The sequence below is a fragment of the Anas acuta genome, chromosome 19 (genome assembly GCF_963932015.1).
Source record: "Anas acuta chromosome 19, bAnaAcu1.1, whole genome shotgun sequence".
Classification (NCBI taxonomy): Eukaryota; Metazoa; Chordata; class Aves; order Anseriformes; family Anatidae; genus Anas; species Anas acuta.
In genome coordinates, this window is record NC_088997.1 from 7,395,001 (window position 1) to 7,409,145 (window position 14,145).

At 44.1% G+C, this 14,145-nt stretch overlaps 1 long non-coding RNA gene across 2 annotated transcripts in view; it reads right to left on the reverse strand.

Moving 5' to 3' along the window:
* The window catches only part of LOC137842205 (uncharacterized), a 47,363-nt gene that overhangs the window by 21,801 nt on the left and 11,417 nt on the right, over positions 1-14,145 (reverse strand). Inside the window, exon 2 of one of the 2 annotated variants that reach the window (XR_011088957.1) lies at positions 11,518-13,947. This is a non-coding gene — a long non-coding RNA (uncharacterized lncRNA). Of the gene's footprint in view, positions 1-9,049; positions 13,948-14,145 lie in introns of those variants that run through there. The other variant, XR_011088956.1, reaches the window with a different exon arrangement.

A 14,145-nucleotide genomic window follows, 5' to 3' on the forward strand; every position in this document is an offset into this window, starting at 1 on the left:
AACTGCAAGCAGGCAATTGTGTCAGCCCCAAGTGTTCAAAATGGGGCAAACTGGATGTGGGGAGAGATGTAAAATGGGGGCAAATGTGATAATTTTAAGAGCAGTGTGAGAGAGGCAGAGAAACCCCTTGGGAGCAGGGGTAAAGTCATCATCACATTAAGTGAGTATTCTCTTGTGATTGTGCTCTGATGTGAAATAGAGTGAAAATGATGGGATTTTTTTTCCCTTTAATTTATTGGAAATGTGAACAGTTCAGTTTAGCTTTAACATGTTTTGTATCTGCTTTATTGAGGGTGTGCTCTGAGCAGGGCTTTTTGGCTTTGTACTCTGTAGATTTTGCTTCTTGCCTCACTTGTGTTTTTTTTGTTTGCTGAAAGTAGAGGCTTGGGTGAAAAGTAGCCATAACATTTCCGATACTGGAAACACACTAAATTCATTCCTTGTAAGCCAGGGATGATGAAACTCCACAGCTTCTCAGGGTCACTCAAGAGGTTCTGCTCGTGAGAATTATATCCAAGCTTTTCTTCCAGCCCCTCCTGTGTGCCACCAGCCGGGCAGGCCTCGAAGCCCAGAGCTCTTCCAGCAGCAAGCCCACTATTCCCTTGTGCTGGCTTTCTGTCCTGCTGCCCATCGGAGGACGTTGCTGCCTGTAGATTAACATCTGAAATGGCTTCAGTCATGAATAAGCAGCACATTGTGGTCAGCTGTGAGCCAGACTGCTGCATTCGTGAAGGATGAGGAAGGTGGGTGACTCACGTGGCTCAAGCAGATGGAAGGCGACCTCTGGGCCAGCCCTCGCCGTCCAGAGAAACGTAATCTCAGAGCTGAACAACTCGTAGTACGTCTGGGTCCAGTTCCGAGCTTTTTGGGCAGAAATCAGATGACATGCAGCTTACGGCCGAGTTTGTGTTTAATTAGATTAGCTCCAATCTGAAATGGAGCCGCTTTGGAGCGTGTGAACCAAAGCTAGATAAAGACTCCCACAAACCCCTGCAAACTGGAAATTTATAGGTCTCGCCCTGTATTTATTTGCTGTGGCTCAGTTCAGGGTGAAAGGTACAGCTCAGCTGCCACAGCTGGCCTTTTCTTTTTTTTTTCTGGTCCACGTTTCTTTCTGTAGCCCGCTCTACTTTGTTTGCCAGCAGATCGTCTGCAACCAGATTGGCTGGGGCTGGAATCGCTCTGCTCCGCTCCCTTAGCAAACACACGAGGTCTGAGAGGTGTCTGGCTGCGTGTAATGAAATGAGCTGACTGGCACTTTAGCGTTCCCCTGTGTAGGAGCGTCTTAGGAGTAAGACACTTAATTATTATTAACGTTCTAATTGGCCTGTGCGAGTGCGGATGTGCGTGCGTGGCTGCGCTGCCTGGCTCGCCGTCGGGGCAGGAGCTGCATCCCGTGCTTCCCGGCCCAACTCGCTCCCCCTGAACCCAGCAGAGCCTCGTGGCTGCTGCAGTCCCTATCTCCTAACCTTCTGCAGCTTCCAGTAGCAAAACCCCAAGAAGCCTAAATGTGAAGGGAGGAGGGGGGGAAGAAAGTAACTATAATAAAGAAACATTAACAGGAAAAGAACATCTTGGTAAGGTCTACAGATAAGAACGGTAAGAATTGTTCTCGCCGAGTATTGTCTGCAGTACAACATGTCCTGTATGCTTTAGCTGCTGCTCCGTGCCAGCATATAGGGAGGACATTAGCTCTTAATGGGAAACATTAGGTGTTTAAATCAAGAACATTTTTCCACAACGCCAAATTCTGTCAGGTGACTGCTGAAAGCCTCTGTTGAGGCTCTGCTCCCCGGAGTTACTTCTTTGTTAGAGGCTTGCCACCTAGTGCTGTACTTCGGTACTGCTCTTCCCTTCCTTTTGCCCGGACTTGGTGCTGGAAAAGCTGATTTAAAATTTTTTTTATTTAACAGGAGTGGCAGTTGCTACATGCATGGACTGCTTGGCTTTTAGCTTTTGCAAAGAGCTCTGTTTGCTCGGAGACGAGCAGCAGTACTTGTTGTTCCAGGGGAAGGTGCAGCTTGTGCAGACAAAGTACATAGGAACAGGGGAGTTATTGCAGGGCTGTCCCTTTACCCTGCTTTGGCAGCGAAGCAGCCTGAAAATGGATGGCTACAATTTATAGCAGGGTGCTGCCTTAGTGTGAAACTGCAAATGACGGTCAGTTCTGCAGGGTACAAAGATTTTTTTGATGCTTCCACGATCGTCTGGCAGAGAACAAACACTATTCTTATAAGCTCACACTTTGGAAAAACATAAAAGAAACTGGCAATTTAAAATAGCTTCCTTTGTGCTCAGACCATCTCTCTGAAAGACATAATCTGACCATTCAACTGTATTTACAGCTCTCCCCTTCTGGTGAGTTATAATAAAAACAGAAGCAAGATCCTTAGCTTCCTGTATCTGCACTTAATTTAGCATTAACACTAAAACCATCCTACTCTTTTATACTGCAGGAACAATTTCTACTGCCTTTATCCTTGTTAAGAACAGCATCTCACACTACGGATTGTTTTTACAGAAATCAGTAAGACTTAACTATTCTTACAGTAAAGCTCATGGTGCCACAATCTGACCTGGGGTTATTTTGCTAATGGAGATCTCTCTGCTTTGGCAGTGCCGGATTTCTCCCTACATATTACAAAAAATACTTGATCTCAGACTCTGAAAGGTGCTGAGCAGCTGCGGTTCCCACCAGGGCTGGTGACTGTAGAATACGTTCCACATCAGCCCAGGCTCCGCTCATCATGTTTATTTGACAGGCAATAACCTTTTTATTGAACCCAGCACATTACGCTGATGATCCACCCTTCAGCAAATATGATTGTAATAATCACTCGGTATTTATTTAACAGCCAATTGCTGTCTTTTGGGAAAGAGTCGATTTACATAGTTCCAAATTACAATTAATATATTTTGTAATGGTTATTTAATAAAGGCCAATGTAGGGGAGTTGCCTACCGGTGAGAGGTGAGGCTGGGAGACCAGGCATTGGTGTGCAGCCTTGATTCTGCCACTGCCTTGCTTAATGACCTTGGGCAAATCACTTAGCCGCTACATCCTTTTATTTATTCGCTTGTAAAACTGGTATAATAATACCCTGGTGCCACGAAGCTTAATTACTGTTTGTAAAGGATTTTGACCTCTCAAGCAAGGAACTGTGTGAGTTATACTATAGCTAGCCTGCTGACCCCGAGTGAGGGAAACGTCTGCAGCTGTTTATCTAGAGGAATGCCTAGATAGAAATACATTTTAGGCCGGTGAAGTATCTTTCATTGAAGATAAAAGAACACCTTCCTCCTACGCACGCCACCAAATATCTGAGCTTCCTATTGCTCTTAAGTACAAAGTCCAGTTTTCTCTGTATATATGTATTCAGGAGCCTGGCCAGCTCCCTGGCTATTGATTGCATGGCCAATTGATGAGGCATGGAGGGATTTCTTTCCTACTGCCTAACTTGGGCTTTCCTCCTGTTGCAGTATCAGACTCCGACTCCTTGTCCTCTTTCTTCCCTCCCTCTCTCCCACTCCTCCTTAGAAAATTTAAAGCTCTTCAGAAAGAAGACTAGGTTTGTAATAAGTTACTTTAATTGGATTTTTTTTTTTTGTATTGGTATGCACAGGTTATCTTTAAATGATTTACTGATGTACTGCCAAGCACTGCTCATTTAACCTCCTTCCTGCTCTCTTTGTATATGGATTCCTCTAATGATACTGGCAAACAATCTTTTAGAGAGTGTGCAACACATTTCTGCAATGAAAATCCCAAACGGAAAGCTAGAAGACACTGCCATTTCGGAGGCGGCGTGCCCTGCTCTCGTCGGTTTTGGCACCCGCTCGCAGACAGCCTTGGTGGGCACCCAGCGCCTGGAGGGTGGGGTGCTTCCCCGCCCCATTCCTGGGAGGGTAGAGGGGAGCCTGCTCTTTTTTTTTTTTTTCTTTTTCTTTTCTGCTGCTGCTTCTTTTTTTTTTTTCTTTTCTTTTTTTTTTTTTCTTTTTTCTTTTTTTTTTCTTCCCTGTGATCGTTGAGCCACTCCGACGTGAATTTATGTGTGTAATCATCTGTGTTGTAATTGGCAGCCTGGCATATGAGTCACTAACCAAATTAACTGAAGTTTCCTTTGGGGAAAAATGTAATCAGTTACTACACTGAGATACATTGCACCAAATTAACTCTTACTGTTTGCTGGGTTCGGAGCTAGCGGGCTGATGGTTTCCTTCCCCAAAACAAAGGGCAACCGCTGCGGGAGGGACCGACAGCGGAGAGGGGGAAAAAGCCCAAAGGGTGGAGGTATCTGTCTTGACAGCTCCTGGAAAGTCATTGGCAGTATTGTCTGCCTAAAGAGTTAAAAAATCACAAATAAAATCCATCCCAAATCATGAGGTTCATTTTCTTCTAAGTTAGCAAGATGGAAAAATAAATGTTTTGCTTGTTTGGGGGGTTTAAGCCTTTAGAGCTACACTCTACGAGCTTTTGTTTGCAACCCAGATTATCAGACACTTACTTTCAGTGGTAATGAAAGCTGAGATTTTCATGTAATCACATGATTTGAGAAGCTGGGGCTTTAAGAAAAAATCCACGATTGCAGAACTCAGAATTAATTGGTCAGAGTTAGCAATACAGCACTTGATTGTTTTTCTTCTGTACTGAAATCTATTCAGAGCCCAAATCTAAGCAGCGCTGTGGAAATAATTGATCTTTTTTTTGTTTTGCTGGCTGAATCGAAAAATTAAGAAAAGTTTTGTTTCAAGTCAAAGGAAATATTTTGAGATGAAATGAAACCTTTGTCTTCAAAGTTTGTTCAGTTAAAAAAGATACTTTAAAATCAAATGTCCTCATCTCTCACTCAAAAGTGTTTTTTTTTTTTTTCTACGAGTCTAGCAAATAGTCCCTGTTGATCTTGATCAGCAATTGTCAGAAAATAGATGCCTGAAAATATTGGGTCAGACTGGCCCACTGAGGGGTCCTAGTCTGATGGGGGGCTGGGATGTTGGACGACTCACGCCCTTGAAGTGATAATGCCTGCTTAATTGTCTCGGGGTCCCAAATATACAAATGTGTAGATGTCAGTATCTTATTTTTAATCTTTGAGCCTTTAATATCTGATATCTAACTATCCATTTATTTATTTGGAGTCATAGACTGGTTTGGGTTGGAAGGGACCTTACAGACCATCCAATTCCAACCCCTGCTATGGACAGGACACCTCCCCATACACCAGGTTGTCCAAGGCCCCATCCAACCTGACCTTGAGCACCTCCAGGGCTGGGGCACCCACAGCTTCTCTGGACAGCCTGTTCCAGTGCCTCCCCACCCTCTGAGTAAAGAATTTCTTCCTTAGATCTAATCTAAACCTACCTCTTTTAGTTTAAAGCCATTATTCCGTGTCCTACCGCTATACTCCCTGACAGAGTCCCTCCCCAGCTTCCCTGTAGGCATGTATTTTCCTTTTTACTGCCTGAAGGCTTTTTCTTGCTGAAATATTGGTAGAAGGTAGGTGTGTTAACCAGATGTGTAGTAATGCAACGAGGAAGGAGGTAAATGGTACCTGAGGGACCAAGACAGCCTTCAGAAGGACTTTGCATCCTGTGACCTGGGAAGTCCGACTGCAGCTGCCTGGACAATTAAGATTTTATAGTGTCTTCTGTGTAGCATTGAACTCAGTCAGTTGGAGAAAAATGGTGCCTAGAGGAAGAGGGCAGAGGAAGGCTGAAGAAGATAACCATGATGGGTTAAGTCTGTAATTTAGGCATGAAAAACCCATACTGAACAGAGAATGCACTGAAAGCGATGGAGGTATAAGCAGAAGAGCAAAACCTCTTGGCCCATTCCTGCTCCCACTGAAGTCAATCTGTTAGTGCAGTGCAGGCTATCAGGATAAACGATGACACCTGCTGAATGGCAGCCTTTTCTTTTAACCTTAACTGCCTCCAAAACGACTCTCTGAAAAAAGATGTGTGCATGGTTTTATTTATTTTTTTCTTCTTGGTGCTACTACGTAAGTGTAGCACCAGTGTTTGAGTACCACTGTGATTCTTTGACGCGACTTTTGACTACTTTAGCATTTCATTTTTCTTTTACTTTTTTTTTTCATATATTTATTTTAATAACTAGAACAATCTATTTCTGCAGTTGGAAGAGTGCAAAATTCAATTTATCTCACAGAACACCTAAAATTAATTCACGCAGAAAGGGGGTGGTAGAAGATTTAGGTCCTGACTGCAAGCTTTTGACTGGAGTCATTTGTCATTTTGCTTCACGGATTGGAGCAATGAAGGTTTTATAGTGTGAGTCCTTAGAGTGACAGAGCTGCATGCGATTTCACACCACTGTGTCAGGATTTCCTTTTCCAGGCCTTCACAAGCAGCCTGTACAAATTCACATCTGCTTGAGACCGGTGTTGAGGGGACTTGGATTGGACGTGATCCTTCTGTCTTCTTTTATGCGTGGCATGAAGTTGGCTCTGCTGTGCTGAGAATGTGCAGAGGCATCTGCATCACTTGTGGTGTGGCCATAAGGTGATACGGACATTGTGCACATGGGATGTTCAGGTGAACCTCCCAGGGGTCTAACTCAGTTCTATAAAATGGTCGCTGAGATGTTATTGCTGCAGAAATCAGAGCAAGCAGCTACCTGGAGGTGTGTTGGATGCCAAGGCTTGAAGCCAAGCTGGGGATGCATTCAGATTTTCGATCACACGGTTGAATAATCCTTTGAAGGCTTTGGGTTGCTCACTACCTCCTGCTGGTTGGTTCCACGTTCAGCTGGTGGGATCAGTTTGCTGGGGCAAAGCGGTCCTGGGGCAAAGAAGCAACATCAATGGAGCCTGGCCTTATGGTGAGGTGGCAACAGAGGGCTGGGCATGTCTTCATGGTAGCGGCCATCAGAAATCCTCATGAGGAGAAGCCTTGGAAGGACTGGCTGCAAGGGCTGATTGCCTACATCAACCATAGCAGAGTTTCCCTGAAATGCCTTGTCAGTGGAAAGGGGAACGCGGAGAGCAGCCAAAGCTCTGATGGAGCGGGTGCTTTGAGGCTGCTGAGGGAGCGGGGAGCTGGGTGTGCAGGTTCCTGATCCTTCCCGTCACTTTCCACAAGTCTCTGCTTGTCAACACCCCATTTCCCAAGGTTATTTATCTTTCTGTCTGTTGTTGAGAGCTCTTGGATCCAAACGAACTGAATTACTTCACACCTGCCATATAAACCAGTAATACCGCAGTGAGTGAGTGGGCTTCGCTCCTGAGAGCTGTGTTTCAGGTGGGATGCAGATCCGTGCCCTTCTCCGCTCCTCAGGGATGGAGAAAGCAGGGCAGGCTCTGGCCTCCCTCCTGCTGTGCTGTGCAGAGCTCGGGGATGCTCTCAGGGACACTTTTCTTCCCTGTCCCTTCACAAACCTGCTGCTTTTCCCTCCCCACTGAGCAGTGATGGTTTGCCTCACAAAATCAGAGTCACAGCATCACAGGACGTTAAGGCAGTCGGGGACCTCTGGAGGTCGTCTGGTCCTCAGCAGGGACACCCAGAGCGGGTTGCCCAGCACCACATCCAGCCGGCTTTTGAAGATCTCCAGGAGATCTCCAACATCCCAATCGCCCCTCTGTCTGCTAACAGTGGCTGGCGCCTGGTCCCAGCACAGCCCTGTGACACCAAGCAGCACCCAAATCCTCTCACTTCCAGGCAGTGAAGAGGAAGAGCTCAGAAGCAACCAGGTGATGCTTGGGGAACGGTCCCTGACTAACACAGCTCTGTCGTGTTGCAGCTTTCAGCCTGCCCTGCTTGCTTATCAGGATTTGCGTGGTGTCTCGGAGTGTCGAGCGGTGAGGAACGTGCCATTTGACTTTGTCCAGAGGGGCTGCCCTGTCTCTTCAGCTGGCTGGTGTTGCTACATTAGCAGCGCTAGGCCAAAGTTTGGAAGGATCTTTGAAATGTGCATTATAATCGATGCAAGGCAAACTTTGCACTTGGTGTGGTACAAATAGTGCATAAATATCCTTCTTGCTGTCTGCACTGAGGTGAGTCTCGTCTCCAGAGCTTCCACTGTTTTTATTGCCTTTTTTTTTTTTTTTTCTTCACAATACAGAATTGACTGACTTTATCTTGGCACTTTCTGTGTCTTGCCAAAAAAACAAACTCAAAATAGCTTTCTGGGGTTCGTTTCAGATGCTTTTTCAGTGCCAGTGAAAGAAGAGATGGCTCTTTTAAAGAATGCAATTTATTTTACCCACTTTCATCCTGAGTTTATACATGGGCCATTAGCTGCCAGCTGAGTGGTAAACACATAAATGGTGGTGGCTCTGCCTACATCTTAGATCTACTTTCTCCCCTCCAAAAGCTTTTCCCTTCTCCCTAGCTGTGGTTGTGAGCTAGCAAAACTCACTTAACCCTTTTTCAGCAGCAGAATTAACTTCCTTCCATTAATGTTACGAGTGCTTCAGGCAAAAGAGCTTTATTCTGTTGCACCTCCTCTGGGATGCCTCCTTTACAAAGCTGAATAGGTTGAATGACAAAGCAGTCATTAAAAAACTGTTTGACGATCATTTACCAAGAAAGGGGAGTCTTGTAGCTAAGCCATTTGGGAAGTGGGAAGGCTAAATTCAGCTCCCAACTCTTTAGCAGTCCCTTGGCGTGACCCTGGAATGTGCAATCTCTGGTTTTCCTGACCTTCATCTTTTTTGTGGCAACTTATTCCTCTCGAAAAGGCTATCAGTGAGCTCTGCTGGGTGAATGGCAGTGGAAAATGTAGTCCTTTATCTCCCTGAGCTCTAACCCTTTGTTTATGAACTAGGAGATAACACCACTTCCTTGTGCATCGTCAGCCCTTTATTTGGAGTGGGAGACCTGATAGAACATGTAAATGAATGTCAGGCTTTTATGATCCCTTGCCCAAGTAATTGTATAGCTAACTGGTATGGGCAAAGTGACCACAATCCCGTGCTCCACCTCTGTAGGTCATGTTTATGTGCAGGTCTCATTGTATTTCTGCATGGTTGTGAGGTCTTGAGGAAGAGCCAGAGGCCATTTTACTTAGTAATGGAGTAGGTTGTGAGTAGGTATGTTGTTGAAGCATTTATTGTTTTTCAACTTAAGTTATGGTTTTATATAAATAATATATGTAGCTAGTCAATGCTTGGGAAATGCATTCTTTTCCTTGTGAAATATTTATGGACATCAGTGCCTACTTAGTACCCAGTCAATTTTGAGAGTACAGCTCTAGTAAGAAGGCTCGGTTGTCTTTAAAGCCTTGGCCAGAGATTGGCTGGGTGGGACAGGCCTGTTAGCTGGAAGGTGCTGGAAATGTGCCATTTCATCTATCAGTTCTGCCCCTCTCCATCCCCCGGGACTTTAAAAATGGATTTCACGTTGGTGAAACTTTCTGTACCGGCAGCGCAGAGAATGAAATCTTCCTCATCGCTGGGGGACAGGTACCGTACGAGCAGGAACGAGGCCACTTTCTTTGTGCTCCATCCTGCTCGTGCCTACAAACAGTCCCTTGGAAAAGGTGTGAAGGGGAAGGCCCCTCTTTGTGCTCTGTTCAGATCTGTCTCGCTCCTGAGCAGGGCACAGACAGAGCTGGAAACAAAGGTAATTTGTACTGCGAGTGGAATCTGTTGGGATTGTCACTTGTATTCAATCAAAATTATCTGAGTAGCTCCTATAAGAAATTACAACCTCCAAAGAGCTGTCACTTCTCATATGCAGTGCAATTTTGCCCGGTGTGATATTCCCATATGTGAATTCTGCATTTTTAAAGTCTTCAGGGTGGAAATGGTGGAAATCCAGTTAGGGGATTACCAGCATAATAATCCAATGGGGCATGCATAGTAAGGGTCACCTGAGATCTGCTCTGACTTTTCTAGCCTGGTAAGAGGTGGCCTTGGTCCTCTCTGTAGATGATATTTCAGTCTTTAGATTCACTCTTGGAAAATCACATCCGTCATCCTTTTTGTCACAGGGCTCTTTCCCGGTTCGATTGGATGGCAAAAGTCTTTTTAATGAAAGGGGGGTGTCCACTTCTTAGAGGTCTGAAATGTTTTCAGGAAATCAGCGTGCCAGTTCCTGCACTTGAAATGGGAACTTGGGGTGGGTAAGCAGGGGTGGGCGAGCACTTGAGAGAATGTGGGTTTTATATAGGTAACCAGGCAGGAGCAGAGGTAGCTGAAAATCTTCTGTGATGAAGTTCTTGGTTGTGAGAAACCCACCCTGACCTGGAGAATTTGCAGATCTGTTTAAACTGACTCGAATCATCTTAATGCAAATAACAGTCTTTTTCTGTGTCCCGTTCCGAGTCCTACAGGCTGCAGAGAGACGTGCTTCGAAGGCCAAGGAAAAGGTGCCCCTATAAAGCTTACTGCAGTTTCCTGCTCGGGTGGCCTCTGATGGATGATTTTCTTTTCTTTGCTTAATAACCAGCCCTCACGTATCTGTCTGACACTCACACCATTAAAGTCTGAACTGCTCAGCAATCTAAAATGGTGTGTTTTTTGTTTCCTTACCTACACGTCAAAACATAAACATGAGCTTTACTAATAAATATTTCTATTTTATATGTATATTTTTATGCCTTTGTCCCAGTTGTATTTTCAAGGCTAAGGGCTTCAGTATGAGAGTCTTGCTGCATGTTTAACAAACAAATAGTGAAAAATAAGATATGCTGATGTGGAGATTATTATACATAAATCATTGAAAAATGCTCATTTTTAGAGAAGGGAATCGCAAAAGGAGTCATTGACCTGAATAAAAGAAGCTCAGCCGTACTCCAGAGGATTTGCCATTTTTGATACATGTTAGTGCTTGCTAACAATTGTAATTTATTAATCCTGTTCTCTCTTCTTTTCTTCTCTACTTGCACGTTTGCTTTTTATTGTAAACAAGAATTGTATTTATTTTCTAAGAGTGTAGATTGATCTTGTGGTCACTGATAACCACTAAAAGCTACTTGATAGTCAAAACAACCTCTCAAAAGACCCATAACCAAAATAGGTAGAAAAGGCCTCCTCACTAGATCATTCAATTTTAATATTTTGAAGAGAAAAAGCCGTTTTTGCATCCTGAAACCGAGCCAAGGATATTCTGGACTGATTTGTGGGTCGTAACTCTCTCATGGTCTGTTTGGAAACAGAAGCTCCCTGCCTAGTGTAAATTGATGTAGCTGTGCAGCTACAAATGAAGTACAGTTTGCTATGCTGATAGATTCCAGGATATAGAGCGGTGATAGCTGGGATTTTTCACGCTCTCTGGAAAACCAAGATACCTGGTTTGTTATTTAAATGGCAGCTGAACTCCTGGAAAGTCTGCTCCTCCTGCAGAGGAGCTGGAACCAGAGTTTAGATAGCGCGGTGAGATTACTGCATGGTATCTTATTTGTCCTTAGGTCTCTCGTACAGCTGCAGTGTAGAGAGGCTTTACTGGTGAAAGGGCTGCCAGGGCCCTGCTCCTGTTATCAGCATCCCAAAGCTTCCATCCACACGCTGTATTTGCCAAACATGTTCATGTCCGTGTTCTGACGTACGTTCATGCCTACCTGCACAACAGATGGGACTCCTTTTCCTCATCTCTGTTTCCCAAGTGAGGATACAAGCGTTCAGTATTTTACACCTCCAGTCGCCAGAACTACATTCTGCAAACAAAGATGCAAGAAATTACAAATAGTAGGTAATGTTATCTCAGTAAATATCCACTTCTAATTTGTAATCACCAGGTGTCTGTCAGAAGCACAAGTTTTCTCTCTCTCCCACTACTTTTTCCAGTTACCTGTGAAATTGCCTGGATTCACTTTGAATTGAGCGGTAGTCTCAGCACTGTGTTTTTACTGTGTTGTATTTTATTTAACAAATGTTGACTTTTTTATATAAGATGTTTTCATCCTTCGTCAATATACTCAGCATTTGTCTAAGGAGTCCTTTTGTGCATCTTCCCTGTGCTGTGTTGTAAACATCCTGACAGCAGCAATAGAGTACTTAAACGATCATTAGTCCTCCAGTTTCCCCTTCAGCTGCAGCTGTTCTCTTTCTGAAGGTGGGCTGTGATGTGCCTCCTGTCTGTATTCAAGTTTTAAATCTCCCTCAGATACAGTAGGTGCTGTGTGGAGCTGGGTTCTTGTAAAGTCTGAAAATGATTTTTATTTTTTTTCTCAATTATTTTGGTAAGATGAAGTGCCTGTTTGCTTAAACACACTTTTTGTTTCTCCTCTCCAATTTATATTTCTCTGAAAAAATACTATTGGGGGAAAAAAGATATGAAGTAAGCCAGCATGCAAAGAGAATTAACCAAGAAATATATAGTGTGTTTGAACCATACATTTTGGTAAATCCTTAATGTGGACACAAGAGTATCTGGCTTTCTAGATAAATTTCTGTATTCTTAGCAGTTATTGAATCAACAATGAACCCATCTATTATGTAATGCTAGCAGCTGGTCAGCCTTCCCTGTGATGTACAGTTTCCTTTTCTTCTTGTAGTAATGATAGAATAATGCTATTACTCTTCAGCACCTTTCAGCTAATGCTCCTTGAGGTTGTCATCCAGCTACCAGCTACTTCTGTGTAAATACTGATGAGTTCAGTTCCTAATTTAGAAGAAGGATTAGCTCCGAGCAAAGCATTAGTTTATACTGGTGGGTTAGAAAAGAGCTTCTTTTCCAGATGGAAACTGTTGGACTGGTTAAAGAAACAATTGTCAGCACCACTCCTCCTGTGTGCCCAAGCGCTTTCGGAAAGAGGGTTCCAGCCTTGGCCAAAGGGAGGAACAGACGAGGCTGTATCTCACAGGTCTTTGCTACACCTTGGTACCTCTCTGACCCTCTGAGAAAACCGCTCGTTGCCTCCCTCAACACCAGAAGGTCACAGTGTTTTTTAGCAGATTATCTTTTCCTCCTTTTTCTCCACCCTACCTTGCAATATTTAAGACCATAGTGAGGAGCAGTCGCTAGCTGAAGGGAGTGCAAGCCAGCTCTCCGGTAGCTGCAGAGCTGTAGCAAAAAGATCAGCTGACTCGAGCCATGCAAGGGTCTTGCACAAGTCGTACCAGTTATCTCTGAGACCAGGAACAGACAAAGCAGGTGTTAAAGACCAGCATGCACAGAAGGCAAAGCATCGGACCCCTTCGCTTCCAATGTGGGCTCCTGCAGTGACTCTTTAAATGATGCTTTATTGTAAAGAAGGTATCTTGTTGTTGTTGAAAAAACACGAGAACATTTTGGGGGAGTTGTCAAAAACTTTGGCATCTGATTTACAGTCTATTGTGGTTGATAGAAAGTACTTCTCACTCTCTGTGTGTTGGCCACTTTTTAAAGAAATGGCTGCAGTGGAAAACCCGAAGTCAGGCAGATGTTAAACATCTGGTATCAGACCAAGGACTCTCTTCTACAAAATGCTGAGTAAAGCTGGCTAGAAAGTGAAACATCTGTTACAGGAAAAATGTGGAGGTTTTAGAATTTTTTTCTCATCAAAATAAAAATAGGACCTCTTGGTACAGAGAGAGCAAGTGAACAGAGAGAGGTTCAGCTCTGAGTTCTGAGGCCGTTCCTGTAAGATGTGGGAAACCAGGATTCAAGTCTATGATCTACAACATCTCCTTGGCTAGGATCGATCTGTTATGCAAAATTGCTCCTGGTGGATTGGCTTTGACTCATAAAATCCCATTCCTTGGGGCAGAGGAGAGACAGTGTTCCATAACCCAGATGTTAGGGCATTTGCAAGGCCTGTGGGAAGACTATGTTAAATCCTTGCTCTGCTTTATTTGGAGCCATCTCAATCTTTCCTGTATCAGATGGTATAAATCCACATCATCGGGGAATGTGCTAACCGCTGGGCTGCTGGCTGTGCGAGGATCCTTTCCCAATCAGGTTTTGACCATCCGTCTCAAGTTGGAGTGGAAGATTCTTCCCAGCAAGCATTTTGTTGAAACTGATGTTTTTCCCACAAAGATTTCCAGTTTTGAGACATCAGCATTTTCTGTCAAAAAAAAAAAAAAAAAAAAGTTGTTGGAAAATTCCTGACTAGCACCAGGGCTGAGCACTGTTGAGGTCAATTGACTGCTTACATCCTTCCAATGTTTATGTCTTTTTATTTCAAAAGAGTTAGAGAACTGCTCTTCTGGGCAGGAAATTGCAAAAAAGCCAAGGCTGCATTTAAATAGTGCATTCAACTGTA